General features: G+C 49.8%; 1 protein-coding gene across 2 annotated transcripts in view; it reads right to left on the bottom strand.

Annotated features, from left to right (window-relative positions):
• The window catches only part of TRABD2A (TraB domain containing 2A), a 64,791-nt gene that overhangs the window by 21,173 nt on the left and 17,654 nt on the right, over positions 1-25,964 (bottom strand). The gene's annotated exons all lie outside the window — the stretch shown is intronic.

Genomic DNA, 25,964 nt, shown 5'->3' with positions numbered 1-25,964 from the left:
TCTCACTCCACCTTTAAAATAAATAACTCTGGAAGGAAGGAAGAGAACTGCTACATATGTTTCCTCTGTTTTGTTTTAAAGATTTGTGTATTTATTTAAAAGGCAAAATTAGAGAGAGAGACTATGAATCGATCTTCCATTCACTGGCTTTACTCCTCCAGATGGCTGCAGCAGCCAGGACTGGGCCAGGGCAAAGTCAGGGGCTACATCCGGGTTTCAGATTGGTGCCCATGAGATGCCATTGTCACAGGTGGTGGTGACTTAACATGCTGCACCTCAATGCTGGGTCCCTAGTTGCCTCTTAAAGGGCCACCTCTTCATACGATCTCAGAGGCAACTCCACAGTTGGTCATAACATCAAATTAGTGAACCCCACTGTCCTCCACTCCCACCCCTGCCCTTCACTTACCCCAACACGCCCTGTTTCTATATTACGCAGCCTTAACCACAGGCAGGGACAGATCCCTCCTTGTGAAATCCCCCAGTTTCCTCCTCTCACCCGTGCCCCTCTCAGGAAGTGGCTCTCTCCAAGGCCTGGGCCCACCTCCTGCACCTGGGGTGTTTTGAGCCACAGCACAGACCCGGTATTCCACGCCTCTATAGGTGACAAACCACAGTTGGGAGGCTGCTGGGTAGCATGTGGTCACAGACCAGCCAAAAGACACAGATACACCAGGCTCAGGTATGCAACTTACAGCCTGCAAGGAATCACAGCCCTCCACAGACAAGAGTACTGCACTCGTTAAAGATCTTATTTATTTGAGAAGCAGAGTGACAGAGAGGGAGAAGCAGAGAGAAAGATCCACCATCTGCTGGTTCACTCCCCAAATGGCTACAATGACCAGGTCCCTGCCAGGCAGAAAGGCAGAAGGCAGGAACTCCAGCCTGGTCTCCTACATGCTATCAGGGACCCAGATATTCGGGCCATCTCAGTCTGCTTTCCCAGATGCATTAGCCAGAGCTGGATCAGAAGCAGAGCAATTGCGGTTCAAACCAGAATTTATAGGTGATGCTGGCATTACAGGTTGCAAGCAGCTTTAAACCACTGTGCCACCACAGGGGTCCCAAGCACTGCACTCCAAAGATCAATAATTGGTACCTCCCTCCAACCTCCAAGAATTGCTGCCGCCTGCCTGCAGGTGAGCTGTAAGAGCAAGTCTTCAGAAGTGAGGGAAAGAGAGGGGCACCAGAAAGTGCCAACTGGGGCCAGTGCTGTGGCACAGCAGGTAAAGCTGCCACCTAAAACACAGGCATCCTGTTTGGAGCCCAGCTGAAGTCCCAGCCTCTCCACTTCCAATCCAGCTCCCTGCTGACGGCCTGGGACAAGCAGTGGGAAAAAACTCAAATGCTTGGGCTCCTAACAATCACATAGGAGGACTGGGAGAAGTTACTGGATCCTTGGCTCAGCCTGATTCAGGCCTAGTGATTGCGGTCATCTAGGGAGTGAAGTCCCCAAATACAGCCTTCAATGCAGACGCTAGACCATCAGACTTGAATTGGCTAGCCTCCTTCCTTCAACTTACGACGTCCTTGCCCTGTGTTTTGATAGCACTCATTGAATCAAGTAAGCATAAATCCAGCCCTGCCAGGTTCTGACCACCAGACTCCTAAGGTCATCTGCTTCTCCAACACATTAATACCTTGGTAACTAGTGCTGTCTTAAGGGGGTTGTTTAAGGGACTTTCGGGAGGTAGGGGAAAAATACTCCAGGCCCAGGGAAGTACTAAAGCCTCTTTGGCCATCATAAAAATTCCCTGAAGAGTGTTGGCAATGCTGACCAAAGAGGAACTTGGACATGAACTGAACCATCACTGTGATCCCCACCATCCCCTCATCAACCGGCTGGAGGCCCAACACACGGCTCCCCCAGCTTTCGTTTCCCTTGTTCCTGACTCCTCCTCCACTGTGGCCCCTGTAAAAACTCCCCAGAACCCCCATTCAGCAGCACAGTTCTATGGCCATGAGTCTCCAACCTCAGCTACCAATAAATTAAACTTTCTCTTTCCTTTATCCTCCCCCTTTCCCACATGGACAGGATCAAGCTTTTCAAAACACCTACACCATAGCTTTCACAGGCTGACCTATATCCTAGCCAAAAGAGATGTGGCTGTCAGGATGCTGGAAAGCCTAAAATCCTTAACCACTTAAAAACTTGTTTCAAAGGAAACCCATGCTCTAAGTTTCCAAGCCCAGTTTTCAGAATACACCAGGAAGTTCCAAACACAGCTCCTCTCTAGAGCTTCCCATGTCATCACCAATTTGTCGAGTGACTCAGTGGATGTAGTGCCAGCAAATTATCTCCAATAAAAATCGCTCCCACCTAGAACCCTGTCACAGTCTCAACTCTTATAGCAGGTAGCACAGGGCAAGACCAGACATTCTAGGGAAAAAGAGCTCAATGTGAGGAATGGTAGAATATTAGAATTGAGACCAACTTGGAAAAGGACACTCCAAGACCAAGATTTTAGTGTGATAAACTGTAACATGGTAGATAGTCTGACCTAGTGGTTAAGATGCACAGCAGAGTGCTTTGGTTAATTTCCGGCCCTGGCTCGGGAATACAGCTCCAAGCTGATGCAGGCCCTAAGAGGCAGTAGTAACAGCTCAAGTTAGTTCCTACCATCCATGTGAGAGATCCAGATTGAGTATCCTGGATCCTGAGTGGGAAATCTGAGGAATAAACCAGTGAGTAGGCATGAGGGTTGTTTGTCTTTTTTTTTTTTTAAGATTTTTTTTATTGGGAAGGCAGACTTTCAGAGAGAAAGCCAGAAAGATCTTCCATCCACAGATTCACTCGCCAAATAACCATAACAGCTGGAGCTCAGCCAACCTAAAGCCAGAAGCTAGGAGCCTCTTCTAGGTCTCCTACGTGGATACATGGTCCCAAGGCTTTGGGCCATCCTCGACTGCTTTTCCAGGCCACAGGCATGGAGCTGGATGAGAAGTGGAGCAGCTGGAACACAAACTGGCACCCATATAACATGCTGGTGCAAACAGGCAAGGATTAGCCCACTGAACAAGTGCTGGGTCCTAGCAGGATGGGACCCCAGCCCTGAGGACAGAAGGGACAAGGATACAGTGGAGGGAGGCGGGGCTGTGCACAGCAACAGATTAAGAAGCTAGCAAAGGAGAAATGCAGATTTTCAGGCCAAGGAGGGCACCCCAGAGACAGGTCCCCACACTTCTTCCCTTCAGAACTACAAACATCAGCAAACAGGAGCAGTAACTCTGTTACCCTCTGCCTAGCTCACGGTGGCTACACAGAGAGCATGCTCAAAGCTTCCCCAGTGGTGCTGCAGAAGTAACTGATGGGCACAACCATGTCCAGTGACTCCAAACAGGAGGCAACTAAGAGAACATTTTCAGCAAAATAATTCGAAAGAGCCAAACACTGGAGAAAGTTCAAATAAATATTCACCCACAAGAAAACTGACAAATTATGCTATATGTATCAGTGAAATGTTACATGACAGTGAAAATAGTGAACAATTTCACCCAACAGCATAGGTGAATATAGCACAGCACTGAGGGATCTTGCAAGAAAAGAACAGATGCAAAGAGTTCCGCTTAGAAGCCCCACCGTGATGGCTCAGCTGGCTAATCCTCCCCTTGCAAGCATTGGGATCCCCTAGGGGCACCAGTGTTCACATCCTGGCTGCTCCACTTCCTATCTAGCTTCTTGCCTGTGGCCTGGGAAAGTAGTGAAGGCTGGTCCAAAGCCCTGGGATCCTGCATCTGTAGGAAGCCCCTGACTCCTGGCTGGCTCAGCACGGACCACTGTGGGAGCGAACCAGCAGATAGATCTTTCTGTCTCTCCTTCTCTTTGTAAATATATCTTTCCAATAAAAATAAAAATCTTCAATTTAGAAAAAGAGTTCCACTTAGAGAATCTTTCATAAATATGACCCAACAAGTACAGTGTTTATTTATTTGAAAGACAGAGTTACAAGCAGGGAAGGAGAGAGAGACAACTTCCATCTACTCTCTCACTCCATAAATGGCTACAATGGCTGCAGTCAGCCCAATATGAAGCCAGGAGCTTTTCCCAGGCTTTCCACATGCAGAGGCCAAAACACTTGGACCATCTTCCATTTCTTTCCCAGACCAACCACCAGCAGGGAGACAAATCAGAAGTGGAGCAGTGGAGCTTCCAATAGTAGCCCATATATGATGCCAGAGCTGTAGGCAGAGGCTTAGCTTTCTACATAATAGCGCCAGCCCCGAAAACTGGTATAAACCCTAGGAAAACACACACAGCACAATGCCCAAAGACAGAACCCTGTAAACGTAACTGCTTCATTTCTGGGCTGCACTTACAAATGGAAGATTCAAGCTCAGCCAGAACAAAAGACATCCTCACAACTAACCAACAGCTTGCTTCCACCTAACTGAGCCAGCTGAGAACACATGCTCATACGTGGACCAATAACAGTAGCCACAGGAAGGCTGACTGGGTTGCAAACAGGTTTCTGTGAGGGCGGTATGATGCTTCAACTGGCTAGTCATCCACTTGCACGAACCAGCATCACATATGGGTGCCAATTCATGTCCCGGCAGCTCCACTTTCCATCCAGTTCCCTGCTCGTGGCCTGAGAAAGCAGGGAGGATAGCCCAAAGCCTTGGAAGCCTGCCCCCACATGGGAAATCTGGGAAAAAGCTTCTGACTCTATTACAGCCATTGACTCTAGATTCCTGACTCCACTGCAGCCATTTGAGGAGTGAACCTGTGGATGGAAGATTGTTGTCTGTCTCTTCTTCTCTGTAAAATTTGCCTTTTCCAATAAAAATAAATCTTTAAGAAACAGCAATCTCTATTGTCCCACACAAGAACTGTGGCTGGGAATAAACCTGATTGTGGAGCTAAGGGAATACCCTGGTTGGGCTGCAATTCCCATTGGCGAATGCAAGTGCCAGAATCAGTGCATTGTCCTGGGCTGAACGTGGCTGCAATCTCCCTAACCATGGGTGTGACCTGGGTCTGGTGAGTGCTGGGCTAGACTAGATTCCAGCACCCACTAGTACTCACGAGAGTCAGAGTGGGTATAGAACAGGCTGTGCTAGGTCTTGGCTCTCACTGAACCATGCGAGAGCTGTGTCTGGGTATGGACCAGGCGTGAATGGGCTGCAACACCAAACAGTAAGAACCAGAAAGGGTATGGACCAATTGGGCAGGGACACCATTCCTGCCAGGACAACAGGTGGACAAACTCAATCTGGGCCAGGGACACTCCAGTATGCACAAGAGCTGCCACTGGGAGACCAGAAATAGAAATTCGGTGAATTCCTTTGTCAGGTTGCAGTCCCTGCAGGTAAGTGCAAGAACCAAAGCAAGGAGCAACCCAAACCAGGCCAGGTTACAATACCCACTGGTATACACATGGCTCAGGTCAGGGGGTGGGCCAGGCCAGCTCATAACATCCACTGGCAGATCTGAGAGTCAGGATGGCGTGCAGGAGAGGCCAAGTCAGGCCACATCACCAACCAGTTCACACCCAAGCAAGAAGTGGGGGCTGACTAGGAAAGGCCAGGCTGCAGCAGCAACCAGCACAAGCTGGAACTGAGTACAGGTTGGATTGAACTAGGCTGAATTATCCACTGGTAGATGCCGAGGGAAAATGACCATGTCAGTCTGGGGGTGGTGGGTGTCAGGTCCGTGAGCCCCAGGAGTGGGGGTCCAGTGTGGCCCTGGATCTCCTGGCCCATGTCCTAAGGCCCATTGACATAGTGGGCGTCAGGTCCATGAACCCTGGGGGTGGGGGATCTGGCAGGTCTTGGATCGCATGGCCCCGGGCTCACAGGCCTGCCTGCACACTGGTCACTGGATCCATGAGCCCCGGGGAGTGAGGGTCCAGCCTGGGTTTGTCTGACTCAGACCCATGAGCCCACCTAGGAGAACTGGTCCTCCTCAGTGTAGAGGATAGAGGGGAAGTCAGCAGACCATGGTGCACATCAAGGATATGTTAGCTTTTTGGGGCCTACAGAGGGCCTATCATAGCAGAGAATGGAGAACAGAACATATGGACAACTACCCCAGCCAGTGAGGACAGCAAATATCTGGACAACTGGAGACTTTAAGACTATAAGATCAATGGTGTCAGTCAACGGGCATTGGAAGGAATTCCTCATCCATAGATCAGCAAGATCGACAACATTTCAAAACTATTGCATCCACCTGGGCATCTACCTTTGAAACATGTGCCACTGTGAACCTGGCACTGGATACTGGGGTGGTTGGGAGGCTGGGTACGGCCTCTCCCCCTATCTCCTCCCTCTCCCCAGAAATGAGAAGAAGAAATAGAAAGCTTGGAAACTGATCACACCCACCTCTCCCTAACCCAAGATCTTTCCCTGATGGACTAGGCAAACATTATTTATCTTTTTTAATGGAAAAAAACACAATGGAAAATGCCTTGTCTTCTAATGAAAATAAAAATCAAGAAAACCTAAAAAAAAAAAAAGAAAGAAAGAAAGAAACAATAAAAATAAAGCCAGATTTCTGAACCAATAGCTAGCAAGAAACGTGACCCTTAGGCAGGTCACAAAGATTAGTTGCCCCTCACTAGGGAGGTGAAGATTTCTCTGCACACCCCTCCTAAAACTGTTCTGCACCTCTATTGTTAACAAATGCCTTGCTAGAGTATAAACTATCCTAAAACTCACTAAGTTCAGTTAAGTTATGCTTCCCAGGCAAGGCCTGCCTGATTACTCAGGCACCTACACCTCAAAGGCAAGGAGAGGCAGCACCCCCACTTCTTCAAAAAGCCCTGTCCTGGGTATGGCACCACCACCCAGCTAAGCCACTGAACGTCTCAAATCCCCGTTTCACGGCCTGGAGCTAATGCTCCTCATCCAAGGATCACTGCCTCCATTCAGTTTCCACCTCCGAGCAGAGGTTAACAAAATCATTCTTCTACCCCCAAGCATTGTATCCTCTTCTGTCCCAACTCCCTAGACAAACCACAGCCCTTGCAGGGACACCCCTACACGGTATATGATCCTTCATGCCCCCTCCCCACAAGCCATGCCACTTACACATGATTCACTGATATTACACTGGCTGAATCAAAGTTACATTCAAAGAATATATCCATACGCCCCAACACCTCCTCCACTTCAACTCCCCCCCACACCAGAATAGGCTCAAAAGCCACGCACAAGCAGAAATCACCCACCTGTAGGTCAACCACCAATTAACTGTCTTGCTTCAAGTCTCTTAATTTTCACTGGTTTGGATTTCAAGAGTACGAAACAGCAAGAAAGACAGACTTGTTGGAAATTATTACAACTAGGACAAAAACCATATCAGTGCAGACTTGTTTTTTTTTTCTTCAAGATTTATTTACATTTTACTAGAAAGTCAGATTGACAGCAGAGACAGGAAGATCTTCCAACTCCTGGTTCACTTCCCAAGTGGCCACAATGGTAGGAGCTGAGCCAATCTGAAGCCAGGAGCCAGGAGCTTCCCCTAGGTCTCCCACACAGGTGCAGGGTCCCAAGGCTTTGGGACAGGAAATGAACTGGCACCTACATGGGATCTCCATGCATGCAAGGCAAGGATTTTAGCTACTAGGCTATTGTGTCAGGCTCCAGTGTGCAGTTTCTAAAGAGGTCTTACTTTCTCCCTTGAAAAAACTAAGATAGGCCCCTCCCTCACACTAGAGCTTGCCTTAGCTTTATTTTACAGTCTTAAAAAAAAAAAACCTATGACAGACTATACTACTGTAACAATATGGGGGAAATCAATGGAGGAGAGGGTATTTGGTGAAGGGGAGGAGAAATCTCAGAACCTATGGAACTGTATCATAAAATCCCTCTAATGACACACTCGTCCCATTGGCAGGGCCCTCCAAAAAGCAGTGTTCACTGGAGAAAGTCACAAGCTTATGACCAGACCACGTGCCTCAGGGTCCAAACTCCCCTCACCTTCTTCCCCTCTACCCCCATGCCTTGCCTCCCCTCCCACCCTTATCCCTCCACTGCCCTTAATAAGATTCCTGTCTGGAGAATCAAGATGATGGAACAGGGTAAGGACACTTTTAAACAAACAGAAATATTAGCCAGTGTCAACCAGAGAAGGCACATTTCAGGAACTAGGAGAAGACAGAACTACAGCAGAGGTGTACCTAGAGACTGACAGACACAGAAAAGCAGCGAAAACAACGGTGTGGAGTTGTAGTGACTGATACACCAGCAGCATTCAGCAACTGGTGATCTGAACTCCACTGGCAGCTGGAACTCCACCAGCAACAAGGTGGGAAGAGACATTTACTGGGAGCTCAGGAGGTGAACCAAGACAAAGAACTGCCCGTCCTGCTGATCTGTTTGATTTGACCAGGAGCAGAGACAGAGCAGCAGGTACCAGATGGGTGGTGCAGGAACAGGGTGGATTTCACAGCCCATTCCGTCCCTTAGAGCTGGATTAGGCACCATTTTGTTTAAGGAGGCAAAGGTGATGGGGCAGGGCTGCACCGACCTGGGAGTAAACTGCAACAACGTGGCATTCTACAGGTTCCACCACCCAAGACGGGTCTGGGTAGCCCTCAGACCTGATGGCCAGCAGGTCAAGAACTCTAGTAGGGCCACCATTTTATACAGTGTGGCAAAGAATTTAAGACCGCAGGGACAACAATGAGCTGCACATGCACTGAGCTCAGCTAGATCTCACTGAGCTCAGTGCATTGCACTGGTCCCACAGGGGAAATAATACCAACCTTGGCATTGTACAAGTCAAAATAGGTCTGTGTGACCCTCAGACCTAATGGTCAACAGGTTCTAGCAAATTCTGCAAAACCAACAATCTAGCTATATAGTACCCCTGGTGTCTCCCTAATCCTGGGACCTACTCCAACCGGAAGTGGGAGAAAGGTTTCAGAGACAACACTGCAGCCTCAGCATGGGATCACAGGAGGTGGAGAATGGTGAGCCAGGAGCTGAGTCTATGGAGACCATGGTGGAAATCTAACATAAGAACCCAGATCTGGAACTAGCTGGAGGGAGTGGCACAAGTGACTGCAAACAAAGAGCTGTATACCAACTGTAATAAGGAAAATCAAACTGTAGACCTGAAGGTGACACAGCTTAGAAACCTGTCTCAAGGAGAAGAATCCGATAACCAGACGTACAATGACCAAGATCAAAAGAGACAGAGGCACAATGAATATTACTGAAGACTTCCCTGCAAAGGAGCAAAAGCCTTTGCCAACCTCAGAGTTCACGGAGGAAGACATCAAAAAAATGGGGGATTATGATTTTTTTTGTTAGTTTTGTCTCTTCAAAACACTTCTGATTAAATTCTTCAATAACTCCTAGATCATACAGTAGCATCATTTTCTTTAAGAAGGTTCTTGATTTTTCCATTTCTTTAGCAACACATTTGTCATTCAGTAGCATATTATTTAACTTCATGGTGGTGTTAATTTCTTTTTTTTTTTTCTTCCTGTTTTGGTTTTTTGGCTTTTCATTGAAGGGGAGGTACAGTAGCTGCACAATAGAGACTATCAAATCTAGCAGCATGTTATTTAACTTCATGGCACTGTAAATTTCTATTTTTCTTCCTGTTGTTGATTTTGTATTGTGGCTTTTCATTGAAGGGGATGTATGGTAACTGAATAATGGAGACTATCATATCCAGATGTGAGGATACAATGTAGTATGTGTTTCTACTTCCAGACAAAGGTGGACTCCCAATGAAACTGTTAACTTTATCTTGACAATAGGATGCTGGACTCTTTGCCATTGTCCATGCCCACAGTGATGGACATATGACTGTGAATGAAGAACTATTCTATAGTAATGACATAGAGGAACTCAGAGAGTGGGGAGGGACATGAGGAGGGGATAAGGGAAATCCTAGGGCCTATGGAACTGTATCATAAAATGATAATAAAAAAAAGTTTAAAGAACAATCTTCCTGTCTGACGTTTGCAGCAGGCCTGCTTTTCTCTTTGCCAAGGCTTCCTCAGCTGAAGGGAGACCCAGGTCCCAGATGGGTTATTGTTGCTTGAGTCCCTGGGTTGGAGGGGGTCGGTGAGGGGGTTCCCCAAGTCTGGTAGATGTTTTCTGGGGGAAAGACAAAGCCCCCCACCCCCAGTGGAGCTAAGCCACTTTGCAGCTCTCTCAGCCCGGTGGATCCAACGGCTGCTCTGCAGGTGAAAAGCACCACCCCACCAGCCTCCCAGCTCTGGGACAAGGGGCTTCCACCTGTTCAGGAGCAGGCCTCATCTCCTGGCCCACTGTGCTGTCAGTTCTTTTTGCGACGATTCACTTTCCAGAGCCACTCAGTGCTGGAAATCTTAGAAGAACCTCAGACCATCCATTCAGACAGCGATTTAAGATGCCTTGAGGCTTGTCTGATCACAGTTTCCCCTTCTCGCTTGGTGTCCAGGTGGTGGGAAGGGCTTCTGAGGCCTTCTGCAAAATCCTGCTCTCTTACCCACTAAGGATTTAGTCACTCAGAACAGTCTCGAGTGGCCTCTCAAAGCAAGGTGTAAATCTTGCTGCCACCAGACTTGGGAACTGAAGATTCCCCATACTTCTTTAGATATAAAGGTCTCCCTTGGAGGGAAGGGTGGGGGACAGTCTCAAAACTTGGACAAGAGCCAAGCATGATAGCCTAGTAGCTAAAGTCCTTGACTTATATTTGCAGGGATATGATATGGGTACCAGTTCATATCCCAGCTGTTCTACTTCCCATCCAGCTCCCTGCTTGTGGCCTGGGAAAGCAGTTGAGGATGGCCCAAAGCACTGGGACACTGCACCCTCATGGGAGACCTGAAGGAAGCTCCTGGCTCCAGATCAGGGCAGCCCTGGCTGTTGAGGCCACTTTGGAAGTGAATCAGTGGATGGAAGATCTGTCTCTGTAAATCTGACTTTTCAATCAATGAAGGGAAAGGGAAAGCAAAGGGAAGGGAAACTTGCACTTTAGGGCTTGGTACAATGGCTCAGTGGCTAAATCCTTGATTTGCACACACAGGGATCCCATGTGGTGCCAGTTCATATCCTGGCTGCTCCACGTCCCATCCAGCTCCCTGCTTGTGGCCTAGGAAAGCAATAGAGGACAGCCCAAGGCCTTGGGACTCTGCACCTGCTTGGGAGACCCAGAAGCAGCTCCTGACTTCAAATCACGCAGCTCTGGCCGTTGTGGCCACTTGGAGAGTGAACCAGCAGGTGAAGATCTGCCTCTCCTTCTCTGTAAATCTGCCTGTCTGGTTCCGGGGGCCGCTTCCTTCGGGGTGAGTAGACCGAGGGGGAGGCCTCCGGGACTGGGCAGGCCCGGGACCCACCCGCCGCCCTCATGGGGTGGTGAATGGGATTTGGGAGGGGCACGACCTTGGGCCTGGGTTATTTAAACCTCCAGCAGCCTCCTGGCAGCTGGTGGGTCTCAGGACGGGGCGTCTCATGCCTGGATCCCGGACAGCCGCCATGGGCACAGCCGCCATGTGCTGAGCTGTCCCCGGGCCTGCTGGTTCCGGGGGCCGCTTCCTTCGGGGTGAGTAGACCGAGGGGGAGGCCTCCGGGACTGGGCAGGCCCGGGACCCACCCGCCGCCCTCATGGGGCGGTGAATGGGATTTGGGAGGGGCACGACCTTGGGCCTGGGTTATTTAAACCTCCAGCAGCCTCCTGGCAGCTGGTGGGTCTCAGGACGGGGCGTCTCATGCCTGGATCCCGGACAGCCGCCATGGGCACAGCCGCCATGTGCTGAGCTGTCCCCGGGCAGCCAGTGCGCCATTTGGTGCCAGGCTCTGCCTGCTGGCCGCCCTGCTGGGGAGCTCTGGGGATTTGGTTCTTTGAGTTGCTGCTTAATTCGCTCCAGGTTGAACCCATTGTGCTTCTTGGACCTGAAACAGGCAGTAACTCTTCCTTAGCAAAACTTTCAGTCACTAATAATTCTGAGCACCAAATAGCAGTCATGCAGAAGCTAGGGCTTGGGGCCTGTCCTGCAAAAGTAGCTCCAACAGTTGGCCAATGTGTCAACTGGTAATGGAACAGAGTAGATTAGGCATGACTGAACAAACCTTAGCCCACAAGTAAAACTAGAAACCAGGAGGGAGCAGAGGTCTTGCCGAGCTAGGTTCTTGTACCTGCTGGTCTGTTGGAGCCAGGGACGCTAAGCCACAGTGTCTAAGGCAGAGGTCGGGACAGGTGAGGAGCTGTGCCAAGCTGAGTCAGAGCATCCATTGGCAGGCAAGTGATCTATGGCTGGGAACAGACCCAGTTGGGGAGCAAAGGGGACAACCCTAGCTGGGCTGAGGTTCCCACCAAGAGGCACATGGCCTGGAAGGGGAGCTGCGTTCTGATCTGGAAACAGTTGTAGTCTCCCTTGGCACAAGTGTGGACTGGGATTGGATGCACCGAACCGGGCCAGACCCCGACTCCCCCTGGTGTTCTGGAGGACCAGGGCAGATGTGGGATGGACTAGGCAGGGTCTCAAACCCCTACTGAGCCATGTGTGAGCCATATGTGGGTATAGACAAACCATGGCTGGGCTGGAACATCCAACAGCAAGAACCAGATTGGGTGGAAGGCCAGTCAGGAAAAGCCACAGTTCCTGTTATTACAGGAGGTGGACTGAGTAAGGTTGGCTCATGGACCCACTGGTAAGCGTGAAACCTGGCATTGGGAGAGGTTCTGATGGAGGAGCCAGGGCAACTCCTCTGGCAGGACACAGACCCGGCAGGTAAACGCAAGAAACATGATAGGAAACAGCCCAGAAAAGGCCATGGAAAGCTACCCACTGGCATACAATTGGCTGACGTGGGGGCAAGACCAGGCTGAATCTGTCCACATCATCCACTGGCAAATCCAGGCACCAGTGTGGGTCGACCTAGGGTTGGTCACAACAAAGACTAGTGCACATTATGGAATGCCGAGGTGAGGTGGCCTGTACCGGAAGGGACCGCAGCGCCCTACCAGCCTGAGAACAAGAAAGGAAGTGGGCAGAGCCGGCAGGGGAATAAGGGAGGGTTCCTTTGCAGGACAGCTACTTCCGCAGGAGAGCATGGGCTGGGATGGGGGCAGACCAGACTAGGCAGAGCTACCACACCTGTGGGCTTCGTGCGGACCAGATCAGGGAAAAGCCGGGCTGGGTGGATTATTCCTACTGGTGCAAACAAAATTAAAGTGGGCGAGGGTTGTTTGGGCTTAGACGCAGCATCAACTGGAATCTGGGAGTGGGAGAGGCCTGGGAGGGAAATAGTGGGCTCATCCCTCTTGGGTTACCACTTCCACAGGACATAAAACTAAGATAACTAAGATAGCGGCTGGGGTGGAATGGGGTGTGGGACAGACTGGATTACTGCTACACTTACTGGCAAACCAGGGTAGGGGGTGGGCCTGGTGGGGGTTATTGTGGGTCGCTCCAACCTAGGCTGCAGCTCCCGCTGGTTTATGTGAGGGCCAAGTATGTGCTGGGCAGAACTAGGCTGGACTGCAACACCCATTGGTTCCAGTGGAAGTCGGGAGTGAAAACAGAACCAACCCAGCAACTGCAACCACCAGCTGATTGGAGCGATGGACGGTGCCGGGCCCTGTACTTGTTAGCACATACAAGAAGTTTCTTTGGAGATCTTCCTAATCTAAATGCTGGACTCAAAACCCTAACGAAGAAAAGAGAGAAGACAGAACGGGTCAACCAACCATCTCAGCTATGATGGACTATGTCAATCAGTGGATTTTTCAAAGCCCTCATAGTGCTTGGAGTGGCAAGATTGACAACGATTCATAACTGTTGCAATATCAAAACCACTTGAGCAAGAACCTCAGAGCATGCCCTACATCCGGGACCTGGGGAGGGTGGGAAAATGGGTGGGCCTTCTCCCTTAAATAACCCCCTTTAAACATGAAGGTAACAATATGGAAAACATACTAGTATTATCCACTTTCATGTAGCCCTTGAACCTTCTTACCCTAATTAACTATGTAAAGAATGTCAAAATAAAATTTTATAAAAATTAAAAAATATATATATAGAAGAAGAAAGAAAAAAAAAAAAAAAAAAAAGCTTGGACCTCAGCTCTTCTCAGCAGAAGGACTCCACTAGAGAATCAGAGAAGCTGAGCAGTGTGGTCCCACCCAATGACTGCGCCATTTTGTAAAGAACGATGGCTCCCCCACTCCACGCAAGCACAGGCCATGTCCACATGGCAGGCAAGGCCTTGCCTCTTCTTTCTTCCTGCCCCCCTGGACATCTGCCAAGCTTCCCCCTCTCTTTCATCTCCTGATCACCTTTCCCCTCTCCAAATGGGTCCTGCCAGATCCCAAGAGCTAACTGTGCACATCCACCACATCCTATCATCCAGAATCATGGTCCCTCAAAATTCCTGAGCTGGCACCCAACCCCTCATGAGATCGTATTGCTGATAGGTCCTCCAAAGGGATCATTAAGGTTAAAAGAGGCCAAAGGAATAGAATTCTGATCCTGCAAAGACTAGTGCACTCCAGTTCCACCTCCAATTTCAGCTTGCTGCTACTGGCAGGTAATATGTGAACATCGGCGCCAATTACACACAAATGGGAAGCAGTTCATCTGTGTGGCAATAAATTGTTGGGCTCAGAAGCTTTTAGTTGAGGCAAAGGGCTTTATTAATCAAAGGACGGTGCCTGGCAGACCACTCCCTGATGGGAGGCAGCGCAGAACCACTTTCACATGACAGGGTGACTGCATCAGGGAATTGCCACCCAGGGTATACAGTGCTGGGCATCTTAGGCATGGGGCATGAGAAAAGGTGGCAGCTCCTCAGTCTTCACCTACGAGTGACCTACAGCATGTACTCAGCATGGCGGGTATTGACCTTTTGTGCAGAGACAAGGTTGGGGTAATTCGGTATTTCACATACTCCAGGGATGGTGTTGGAGTCACTTCTGCTCTGCCCAACCTAGCATTAATGATATCTCTTCAATGGAGTCCAGCCTGCTTCTGGCATTTCTCTCCATCTCACATTTCCCTTCAGTATCCATGCCCAGCACCCATGCCAGATTGTTCCTTGTTCATCAAGCTACATTAAGATCATAACCAAGTCCACACACAGAGTAACGCAGTAAGAATGCGGCATCACACACCCTGGCTGTCTCTACTTCCATACTCCTGGGCCTCCCTCCTGATGGGCCCAGGCTCCCAAGACTCTCAGAGCTGAGGCTCTGAGCCAGGGGGATAGCTCTAACCACAGCTCTAACCCGCCCCCCAACTCTACCCCAGGCCACCCTCTCTTGGCTACCAGATACCTCGCATTACCCTGCAATACTGCCATTCATACCACCAATTCCCCAGAAAACGCCTCCGCCTCCATGGTGTCCTTCTGCCCACAGAACACCTAGACACCCCAGCCTCACCCTCAAACCTTCTCCCACACCCTCCTATACCAGCACTCACAGAGCCACCCAGGGATGCCTCCTTCTGGCCAGAACAGCTGGCAATCTCCCAGGCTTGGTGGCACCAATGGCTCATTTGAAATCACTGTGTCTTTGTCAGTTGAAACCCCTGCATCCCCTCTAAAAGTCCACTTCAGGACCCAGCAACAATACCTAGTGGCTAAAGTCCTCACCTTGAATGCCTGGGAAAACATATGGCTATCAGTTCTAATCCCAGTGGCCCTGCTTCTCATCCAGCTCCCCGCTTGTGACCTGGGAAAGCAGTTGAGGATGGCCCAAAGCCTTGGGACCCAGCACTCATGTGGGAGACCCAGAAGAAGCTCCTAGCTCCTGGCTTTGGGTCGGCTCAGTTCTAGCCACTGGGACCACCTGGAAAGTAAACCAGCAGGCAGATGATCTTTCTGTCTCTCCTCTGTATTTCTGTCTTTCCAATAAAAATCTTTTTAAAAAGCCCACTTCAATTTCTGCCTATTAAAGTAATCCAAGTTGCTTTTTAAAAGTTCTAATTTTATATTCTCTCCATTGGTTGCTTCCCTTAGCACTTCCATCTTGTCACAGTGGCCCCAGAGGAGTACAGGCTGCGTGCAGAATCCTCCCACCCATACCGTGTGTGGCCCTCCTGCTGCCAGCAGCCAGTGTCACAGCTCTATGCTCCCAACAGGTCTACCAGCAGCTTCATGGATGCCCTCCGTGGGCTCCAAGATGACGGAACTCTCCCCTGTGCTGTCAGCCCCATCCATCACTGCTTTCACATCTTCACTTCCAGTCTCTCCAATCCATGGAGTGCTCCCCAAAATTCAGCACTGGTTTGGAGAGAAGCTATGAAACTTCCCCCACGCCATCAGAAACCATAGAAAATGAAGGGCTCCAAAGATGTGCCCTGCCCCCCAAAGGCTGTGGGCCAAACAGCCACCACCCTTTCAGTGTATATTTAACTCACTTCTGCCCCTTTAGGAGCCACAGGACAGATAGGAGAAGTATACTGACATTACTGATGACCAGCAACCCTGCCCTGGTGGCAGGAAGGAAATGCCCCCACAGGAAAGAGGGAACTCGCCAGCCAAGAAAGAGTCCATGCTGGGAGTGTGCTGGTTTATGCAGCAAGGCCTGATGGAGTGACGGCAAGCTACAATTCTCGGATTGCCCCCAGCCATTAGTGCAAGGCACAGAGCCAGTCCCATGCGAATGCAAAAAAGCAAGATCCACACTCTCCAGGAGTTTACATTCCAAGTGCCAAAATGAACACATGGGAAAATTAAAACACCAGCCTAAGAATGAGACAGCCCCAACCTGAATTGTTCAACAGCCACCATGAGGAAATGCATGACTGGCTGGAGGTGCTCTGGACAGAATGCAATCTCCTGAAGCCCTGGAAACCTGGACAGCACTCCGAGCCAATAAAAACACACAGACCAGGGCAGGAAGCAGGACCAACACGCCCTTGTGCTTCCATAATGGGAGCTGCCCCAGAATGACCTAGAGTTTGGTCAGACCGAAGTGTAAGGGCCCCACTCTCAGAGCTGTGGAGTCTGGGATGAGGATTCAATGTTTTGTATCACTAACAAGTTCCCAGGTGGCTCTGTCAGTTTTCTGGTACTAGAACAAAACACTTGAGACCAGGTGATTCATAAAGAATAGAGGTTTAGATACCATACAAGATGCCAGATATTAGGTATGGGAACATGTGGATTCAAGTCCTGGGTCTGCTCCCGATTCTGGCTTCTTGCTATGAAGCATCTTGGCAGGCAACAGGTGAAGGATCCAGCAGCTGGGTGCTGCAAACACATGGGAGACCCTGACAAATGTCCTGGCTTCGGGCTTCAGCTGGCCCAGCTTCAGCAGGTGCAGGCAGTTAAGGAGTAAATCAGCAGATGGGGCACGGCACCGTTACCTAGCGGCTAAAGTCCTTGCCTTGAATGCACCAGGATTCCATATGGGCGCCGGTTCTAGGTTCTAATCCCGGCAGCTCCTCTTTCCATCCAATTCCCTGCTTGTGGCCTGGGAAAGCAGTCGAGGACGGCCCAAAGCCTTGGGTTCCTGCACCCGCTTGGGAGACCTGGAAAGAAATTCCTGGCTCCTGGCTTCGGATCGGCTCAGCTCTGGCTGTTGCAGTCACTTGGAGAGTGAACCAGTGGATGGAAGATCTTCCTCTCTGTTTCCTTCTCTCTGTATATCTGCCTTTCCAAATAAAATAAGTCTTTTTAAAAAAAACAAAATAAATAAAATAAATCAGCAGATGACAATTGTCTGTCACTCAAGTAAGACACATTTTTTTAAAAATAGTTTATTTGGTTTCAGTTCTATAGGCTGGAGGACCAAGCACACAGCAAGGGCAGCTGCTCACCCTCTAGGGGGCCTCCTGGCTACAGCCGAGTACACAGGCGCCCCAGAGTAAGACAGAGCCAGCTGCTGGGTCCAGGCAGGGCTGTGAGTGCCAAAGAAAGGGCTCAGAGGAGGATGGTGCGAGTGAGGACAAGACATTATGCATAAGACAAAGAACCATGCCCGTTGAGAGAGGAATGGATAATGGCACATCTACTCAATGGACAGTACTATTCAGCCATTAAAAATAATGAAATTCTACCACTTTCAACAAAATGATTCCAACTAAAGACCATTACGGGCAGTGAAATAAGCCAATCCCAAAAGGGCAAATATCATCTTCTCTCTGATATAAGGCAACCTTTATACAAAACACAAGATCAATAGGTAAACGTGTATATACATATATTCTCACAGATGAACTGTATAATGGAGACTAGAGGAAGTGAAGATACATCGCAGTATGCATCTCTACTTCCAAGTAAATACGGACTCCAAATAAAACCATACAATTTATTTTGACAATAGGATAACGGCCTTTCTACCATTGCCTATGCCTACAATGTCATGATGCACTTAAATAGCAGATTGATGGACTTGTGACTGTTGCTGAAGGAGCAAACCATTGTAATAATATAAAGGGAAAAAGTGAGGGGAGAAGAGTGGAAGGGGAAATCCCTGAGCCTATAGAACTGTATCATGAAGAAAAAAAATCTAGACATTACGCAAAGCCAAGGGTCAAAGAAAACAGGCGCCCGCACCACAGCAGGGAGCACCAAACACTCCTGGAGAGACCGACACTGTGGCCACAGCCACCTAGACACGGGATGGTTTTTCTACTAACACATACCTATCCTTAATCTTAAGGAGTGAGTCAGACATTAAAAAACTCATTACAATAGTAATAAAATAGAATAATTGTAACTATTCATTGTAATTAAAATTATGGAAGATGGTCTGGCTTGTTCTCTCACTCCCTCTTCCCTCAAAATATCAAATTTGCCACTTAGAATTTTAGAGGATTTTTTCAACTTTCTTTTTAAAAAATCTTTGCATATTTCAGAGGCAGAAATACACAGAATTTCCATCCATTGGCTCACTCTCCAGATGTTTGCAACAGCCATGTCCAGGCCTGGCCAATGCCAGGAGCGAGGAACTCGATCCAAACTTAGTTACTTGAGTTATCATCACTGTCCCTCAGTGTGTGCATTAGCAGGAAGCTGGAGCAAGAAACCAGATCTGGGCATCAGACATGACAGCCTTCCTGGCTTCTTAACCACCAGGCTAAATTGCCCAACCCCGTTTAACAGCAACCATGGAGCTGGAAGCCCCAGGGAAGGGGAAGAACGTGGCACAGAACAATGCCACAATTCCCATGACGCAACACACCACCACACCACCAGCCATCACCCCTGGCTTTGTCCCTGGCTCAAGGAGTACCTCTCAATCTCCCAAGCTCTCTTGGAGGGTCCCAGTTAACAGCTGCGCCCCGCCTTGCTTGCATCCTTTCTCTCACCCCTCTCCCTGACCCAGGCAGGATTTTCTCTGCTTCCCCCACCCATACCTGGAAAAGGAGTGTCCTGCAGAGACTGGAGGAGGAGTGGAAAAGCTCACACCATCCCTCTTCCTTCTACTGAAACACACTGCGGGTACTCCCTAAAGTCTAGAGGGGCCCCTGGGCTGAAGCATCAGGTGGTGTTAAGGACAAGCTTGCTGCTCTGGCTTCAAAGGAGCACTCACCAGCCTAGCTACCAGGGCAGGAGGCAGGGAAAGGCGGCAGAAAGGAGGCCACAGCATCCCCCAAAGTGCCTCTCCTGCGGCCTCAAAGGCAGCCACGCAGGGTCAGACAACTGTGTGTCTGGTGTGGCATCCAAGCACCTCCACCAAAAACAAAACAAAGCAAAAACTTTTTTTAAAGTTGACCCTGAACTTCAGAGGCACTGCCCAGGACCAGAAAGAAGGTAGGATCTTCATCTGCTTTGCCTGTGAAGCTGCAAAGAAAGAAACCAGCGCCTGGCCCATGCTGAGGTCCTGAGAAAACAGGTCCCAAACGAAAAACCAGCAATCAAAGCAGAAGGCAGGAGCCAATCCCAAGCAGGCCTGCTCCCAGGGGGCACGCAGAGCCACCGCCTGCCAAGCTCATACACATCAAAGCTGGCCATGGGGCACACAATCGCTGCCATTCTCCAAGTCCAATTAAACAGTGACATATTAAAATGATAGCCAAAGGAAAAAATATCACAGGCAACAGCCCTGGGAGTGCCAACATGGCTCCCAGTCCTCTAAGCAGGATGACAATGGCCCTGCAGCAACATCCACGTGGCCACTTCTATAAAACAGAGACAAGGACATTCAAGGGACAGAAGGGCAACCTCCCAGACACAGCACCTGCAGCATTGCAGTCCAGCTATGCCAGGCAGGACTGGGCTGCAGTACCCACCAAAGAGAGCCAGAGTGGGTGTGGGCTGCTCCGGCAAGGCCACAGTGGCCGACGGTGAAGGTCAGGACTGGAGATGGGCCAAGTCAGGCTGAGCCAAACAGCCACTGCTATGTGCAGATATGCAAGTGGAAGCTGATCTGAGAGAGGAGCTTGGGAAACTCCCCTGCTAAGACACAGCCCAACTTGGAGAGCACAAGAACCACGGGCAGGCTACAGTACCCATTGGCATACAGGTTAAGTCAAGTCTGAAGGCAGGTTGGGCTGGGCCAGGTTGCAACACCTGCTAGCAGGTGTGAGAGTCAGAACAGGGTGCAGGCCAGGCTGGGTTGGGATACAACATCCACAAGATTACATTAAGGTTGAGACTTAGGGCAGGTTAGGCACAGCCAGGCCACAGCACCCACCAGCTATTGCCGAGCTGAAGCAGGTCATGCCAGACTGGGCTACAGCACCCACAGCACATGTGAGACCCTAGACCAGGAGTGGGTTTGTTGAAGGGACTTTGGCAGCTCTCCTGCTGGGCCATTGCTCCCATTGGTGAGTGAGAGAATCGGGACAGGGGTGAGCCAGGGGAGCAGGGCTACAACCATTAGCTTGCATATGAACTGGGTTTGGGAGAGGGCCAGGCTAGGACAGGCCACTGCATCCTCTGGCACATGCAAGAGCCAAGATAAATGCTGACTAAACGGGCTTTGCCATAGCATCCACTGGCAAGTGCCAGGTCAGGATGCAAGTCATGTCAGACTGCACCACAGTAAACCCTGGAAAGTACAAGATCTGGGACTGGGAGTGGGCCTAGTGGGGAAACTGTGGGCATTTCTCTGCTAGGCTGCTGCTCCCACTGGTAGGCATGAGAATCAGCGCTAGAGGCAGGCCGGGCTAAACAAGGTGGTGGCACCCGTTAGTATATGTGTGGACAGGATTGTGGGGTGGACTGAGCTAAGCTGCAACACCCACAGGTATATACAAGAGCCCAACTGGGATGCAGCACAGGCTAGACTAGTGTGCTACACATACTGACACATTCAGGAACCAGGTGTGGGAGGCCTGGTGGGGATAATTGGGAGTCACCCCAACTAGGCAGCAGTTACCACTGGTATGCATGCTCAGGTGCATATGGGGAACAAGATGGCCAGATCATTTGGGCCTGCAGAGGACAGTGAGTGCCATGTCAGAAGATGGAGAACAGAATAGACTGAACAACTCTTCTAGCTGAGCTTTGGCATCAAGGGTCTGGGTGAATGGATGCACTGGGTGGGCCTTGTCAGCCAATAGAGCTTGGAAGGCTATAGGAGCAATGAAACCAACAACAGCATCTCAAAACTATCGAAACCAGTCATGCAAAATGCTCAAAACATTTTTCTCCATGTTAGGGTTTCTAAAATGACGTCAAGTCCCCACCCTCAGGTACTGATGTAGTTTGGCAGCTGGGAATGGCTTCCCGCCCAACTCTCTACCCCCTCCCCTCCAGATAAAGGAAAAAGGAAAAATTGGGAGTTTTGGTCCCACCCACCTTCCCCCATGCCTCAACCCTCACTCTAATCAATGGTCCTCATGGGCATGCACCCTTGTCAACTATGTAAACAACATTTTAAAAAAAAATTTTTTAAAGAGTAGATGTTACACAGTAATGTCACAGAATAATGAGATGAAAAGCAAATTGCTCTTCAAATGACTAGACTTATTGTGAACTGTAAGTGGCCCAACTACATGTGTCTTGACCCAGCCCCCTCTGGTTAGCAGGGCCATATCCCCTTTTTGAACTCATTCATGCTGTGTCTGGTGTTAGCCAAGGTGCTACAAGCCCTTGTTTAAGTTTCTTTTCCAGGTTCTGCTTGTTGAAAGCAGGCTGCCATTGTCCTGCCTGGCTGAGCCAGCTCATTACCCGCCAACCCCTCTCGGGCACCGCCTACAGGCTGGACCTGTATTAACAGGGCAAAAACCAAGGGAAGGCTGTCTTGGCGGAGCCAGCAGAGGCTTCCGTGGGCACGCTGAGCAGAGAGCAGTGGGTTGGCTCTGGGTCTGCGAAAACTTCACAGAGGGAACACAGGGAACACACACAGAATCAGCCACCAGCCCAAGGGGCCAGCGTGAGGCCAAAGGAACCACGTGAGCCCACACGCAGCTGCCCTGCCTCACGGAGCTCACCACTGCAGGATGTCACCCAAAGGTGTGTTCGCAAATAAAGCCAGGAAGTGTTTCAGAAACCAGTTCCCTTTCCAAGTTCACACACATTTCCTGTGCCTTTGTGTTCCACCAAAGTTCCCTAGGAAAACAGAGAATGCCAGTCTGTCCATTTGCAAAGGCATATGGTAAAAGTAGTGAAGTCAGTATCATCGATACTGCTGACAATGAGACACCCTGCATCTACTGGCATCGATGAAGGAACAGGTGGCTCCTCCAGCACATCCAACTTCTTAAGTTAGCAGGTTGTAGCACTTAGAGGTGGAGCTAGCCTCCAAACAGGAGGCCTGGGGCACCAAGCAGGCCTTGGCTAACTGTCAGGCTGCACCGCCCCCTGTCCCCATGGAGGCCTCTGCAACAAGAGGCTGTCCCCCAGCTTCACTCAGCTGATCCCCACACTCTTGAAACTCGACCTTGGCTGCCAGAGGCCAGGCATCCTGTGGCATGCCTGGGGCCCTCTACCCCGGGTCTGCACGGCTACACCCCTCAGCAAGGACTCCAACCCCTCTTGTTCATGCTGCCCACTCCTCTCCACGTGCAACTGGCCAAAGATGGAGAAGAAGCACCGTCTTCAGAACTTGCCCTGCTTCTCCAGGCCTCTGCCTCACAGCCTGGCACTGGACTGATCCACAGAATCCTACTACTTCTTCTGCTGAGTGACTAGCTCCAAAGGAACCAGATTCTTGCTTTGCCCATCACCCCAAACTGTGCCTTCAAGAAATGGAGAGCAAAGCTTGGTGCAATGGCTCAACTGATTAATCCTATTCCTGTAAGCACTGGCATCCCATACGGATGCTGGTTCATTTCCCAGCTGTTCCACTTCCCATCCAGCTCCCTGCTTGTGGCCTGGGAAAGCAACAGAGGAGACCCAAAGCCTTGGGACCCTGCACCCACGTGGGAGATTTGGCAAAAGCTCTTGGCTTCTAGCTTTGGATCGGCTCTGTTCCAGCCATTGAGGCTAACTGGAGAGTGAACTACCAGATGGAAGACACTTCTCTCTGTATTTCCTTCTCTGTGTAAAATCTCCTTTCCAATAAAAATAAACAGATCTTTTAAAAAATGCAGATCATGTTCCACCAGATCCACAAGTACATCCACTAACCCCCGCCATTGCTTAAATTTTCACTTTATGAAAGAGTGGTTAGGGTCCTGACAGTGAAGGAGGCAAGAGCGGGGCTGAGCCCCCATGCAGGAGAGCACGGTAGAAAAGCCACATCCTGGAGGGTAAAGAGGAGCCAGTTAGTGCCATCTACTGGCAACAGCAAACAATAGCAAAGAAACCCTTTGCACAACAAGTCAGGCAACAGCAGCAGGGCCCAGACTGCAAGGGACTTTTACTCCCCACTGGCTGCCTGTCGGGATGCTGGTGACCCAGAGGTGCAGGCCTCGTGTGTGGATGGCAGAGGCGACCTGGAGTTGGCTGCACCCCCAGTGGCTTTGCTATCTCTTAGCACATAGCTCACACCTTGCCGTGGCTGTCCTCAAGGATGGGTTCCAAGGCTGAGGAGGCTAGCGCTGCGACCCCGAGACCATCATGGGGACATGGTCAGGAGAGCCGTGTGGCCCTCCAGACCACCCCCGCCTCTTAGAGGAAGTCGACACAGCAATGGTCCCCACAGCCCAGAGCCTACACACAGATGACAGTGTGCACAATCAGGGAGGTGGGTTTAAGAAGATAATTTCTACAGAAGAACCGGAATCTTCCATGGGAACCCACCTGTGTGGACAGAGACAGTGAAGAGCCTCACAGGTGAGCCCACCTAGTCTCTGGGCTGCCAGCTCTCAGCCCATGTGCTTCACATAGGGAATGGCATTGCAGCTGATGGTACCAAACCTTGGGGTACAGAGAATAGGGGTCATAGCATGACTCCACGCTGAGGGGCAAAGATGGAATCTTCCCCGAGATAGCAAAATTAAACCTAGGTATCCATGTCAGGCATCTGGCCTGCTACCCAAATTCAAGTGCGATTCAGGAATCTGTACCATGGGCCAAAACCCTAAGACCTACAGGGGCTATAAGAAGACAGCTAGGTGAAGGCATCGGAGAGGAGTAGTGACTGTGGCCAGCGGCAGCGATGATACCAGTCCCACCTAAAAGGGGGGGGGGGCAGTCTGCCTAGTGCAGACACCTGCTGCCACATGGAAAGGTGGCTCCAGGTCCCAGGCCCCCTGGTGGCTCAGAACACAGGATTTCCCACATGTTACTTCTTGTTTTTTAAGAAAATATCATGCTATTTTCCTATTAACATACTGTTAATCAATACCATGTCAATTAATGCCATATGGTTATAAATGGTTGTTGATGTTATGTCGGGGTTTTTAATTGATTGGGACCAGACCTTCAGACCAGAGATGGTCTCACCAAGAAATCGTTGAACCCACTAGGATAATAAGACGCTGGGCTTTATGCTTGGTAAATATTTCCAAAGAAAGAACCTCAGCAAATTTGAACTGTGGTAACGCAGCAAGGTGGAGAAGTCCACCATGGGGAGAGGGTTCAGGGAGGGGTAGGGGGAATCCCAGTACCCATAACACTGTGTCACATAATGCAATGTAATTAATAATAATAATAATAAAAGAAAATATCATGCTAAGCCATTAGAGTTATGAGCTGGATTTGACACCTAGGTTTCTCACTTGCCACTCTGTCAACATGCCCATTTCCACGTCTGTCTCTTTCCCTTTAGATCTTCTTACATGGAAAAAAAATCTAGTCTCTAGAAAACCAAGAAACGGTTTTTTTCTTGCTCTAAGTCAAATCAATAAGAATGCCCATCTTGAAGAGTTCTGAAAGCTAAATATAAAAGTGCCAGTGAGAGGCCTAGATCTCAGTAGATACTGCCTATCAGCTCTACTCAAAAACACAACTGGTGTTAGGGTTTGGATGGGGTTTGAGTACCCCTCCCTGGCTTCAGTGTTAAATCAAGTCCCCATCTAACTATGAGGTGGTTCATGGGGGCCTTTGAGAAGTTACCAGGGCTAGATAAGATCATGGTGGTGGAACTCCTGTAATGCAGTAACAGCTTTAAAAGAAATAGAAGGAGCCGGCAACATGCATAGTGGGCTAATCTTCAACCTACAGTGCTGGTGTCCCATCGAAGCTTCAGTTTGTGTTCCAGCTGCTGCACTTACCATCCAGCTGGCTTGGGAAAACAGTGTAGGATGGTCCATGTGCCCCTTGGCCCTCCACCCACAATAGGAGACCTGGGAGCAGCTCCGGGCTCCCAGCTACAAATCAGCCCAGCTATGAACATTTCAGCCATTTGGGGAGTGAAGCAGCAGATGGAAGATACCATTGCTGTGTGTGTGTGTATCCTTCTCTCTGTGTAGCTCTCTTTCAAATAAAAACATAAGTCGAAACAGAGGGAGGGAGGGAGGGAGGGAGAGGGGAAGGAGGGAAGGGGGAAAGGAGGGAAGGAGGGAAGGAGGGAAGAGAGGGAAGGAGGGAAGGAGGGAAGAAAGGGTGGACGCAGAGAAACACACACACTTCCTGTTTATGCCAGGTGACACTGAGTCCCCTCAGGTCTCTGCCAGCCCAGAATCCTTGTGCTCCTAGACGCCATGAGCCAACATAAACCTCTTATAAAGCAGCCTACCTCAGATATTACATGATAGTTTTTTCCAAGACCACTACAATAAGCGACAGCTCAG

This window comes from Ochotona curzoniae, unplaced genomic scaffold, assembly GCF_017591425.1.
Source record: "Ochotona curzoniae isolate NIBS_2020 unplaced genomic scaffold, NIBS_Ocur_1.0 contig_883, whole genome shotgun sequence".
Taxonomy (NCBI): domain Eukaryota; kingdom Metazoa; phylum Chordata; class Mammalia; order Lagomorpha; family Ochotonidae; genus Ochotona; species Ochotona curzoniae.
This window is presented reverse-complemented; position numbering and strand designations above follow the sequence as displayed.